This window comes from Centroberyx affinis, unplaced genomic scaffold, assembly GCF_046629955.1.
Source record: "Centroberyx affinis isolate AG114_WGS23_722 - 3 ecotype Tasmania unplaced genomic scaffold, CSIRO-AGI_Caff_v1 ptg000283l_1, whole genome shotgun sequence".
NCBI lineage: Eukaryota > Metazoa > Chordata > Actinopteri > Beryciformes > Berycidae > Centroberyx > Centroberyx affinis.
In genome coordinates, this window is record NW_027278962.1 from 368,916 (window position 1) to 370,502 (window position 1,587).

The window sequence follows — 1,587 nt, forward strand, 5'->3', positions numbered from 1 at the left end:
CTCCACCTGGTATATTCGTAGCAATATTAAATCAATTTCACTTTGGGTGCACCAGTGTACTGCATTTGTAATGCTAGAAGCAACAAGAGTGACACAGGTGTGAACAAGAAAAGATGAAACTTTAATGATCCCCATGATCCCCCAAATATGAACAAGAATTGAGCAAATGAGGGGTATTAAACATATATGATAAACAGCATATATGGAGGGTGTTTTGAGACTAGAAATGAATGGAAAATATCATATGTATGATATGAAATATACAGAGGCATGAAAATAAATTAAAATGTATATATACAGTATATATACATATACAATGTATAACAGATGCGAAAAATATGAAGAAATGAAGAAAAACTGAAGAAAAAAATGTGAATTTACAGTGGACACAGGATGTGCAAAATGTGCATCATATTTGCATTACCAGGTCTACAGAAAGTCATACATATTTACAGAAAATGCCACGGCATGCAGGCATGTACTGAGACACTGCTCACCTTATCCATACTCATTACTAGTTGTCCAGCAGATGGAGGTATCACATGTACAGAAAAGGTGACAGTGTGCCAGGTCACATTTGCATTGTGGTCTGTTCTCATTATCAGAACATATTTACAGCTGGAAGTAGCGTACATACATATTTCCAGAAATATGTATTGACTCACATAAAAAAAGAAAAATTCATATCAAAGACACAGAATGCGTCTGTCAAGATGGGAGTAGGCAGGTAGGATGACATTATCCATACCAATCTGGGCCTGATGTGTACCCCATGGTAATTGGAGGGGGTGTAGGGAGTCCATCACCAGAGGTCGGAGGTGCTGTAAGACCTGCCTGTCAAAGATCTTCATTATTTGCAATGTCAGGTCCACTGGCCTGTAGTTGTTGAGGACACTGGAGCATCCCTTCTTCAGACACCCACATCAGACTCAATGATGAGTTGAAAAGGTGCTGGAGAACCTCTGTCAGCTGACTGGTGCATGCTCTGAGCACCCTGGGGCTGATGTCATCAGGGCCCGCTCAAACTGTGTCATCTCCCTTCTCACCTGCACACAGAGAAATAAAGGTGCGAACTGGAACTGAAAATGGTTCTTCAGAGCGATGCCATATAGAAGAATCGTTTCTGGTTCCTTTATTTTTCTGTGTGGGTGGCAGTATTGGACAGTTAAGGCTGGGGGAAGTGGCTTTAATGTAATCAACAGAATTGTCATCAGGAAGGAAGGGGGAGAGGAAGAGAGAGGCATGAGTGTGGGGTGTGTGGGCTCCCATTAGAGCTGCGGGATAGAAGTAGCTGGCCTGGGTTCCCTTGTCAAACTTGTTGAAAAACAGGTGTTCCTCATTCACCCTTTCCTGGTTACCCTCCACCATTTGGCCTGGCTGCTTACAGGCAGTGGTTTTCCTCATCTCCCTCCACACCTCCTTCACGCTGTTCTGTTGGAGCTTGTTCTCAATCCTCTCCCTGTAGGTGTTCTTTCCATCCTTAATTTTATTCAGCTCCCTCTGGACAGATTTCTGCTCTCACCAGCCCTGAAAGCCCCCTTTTTCCTGTTCAGGGGGATTTTAATGTCTTTTGTAGTCCAGGGGGTG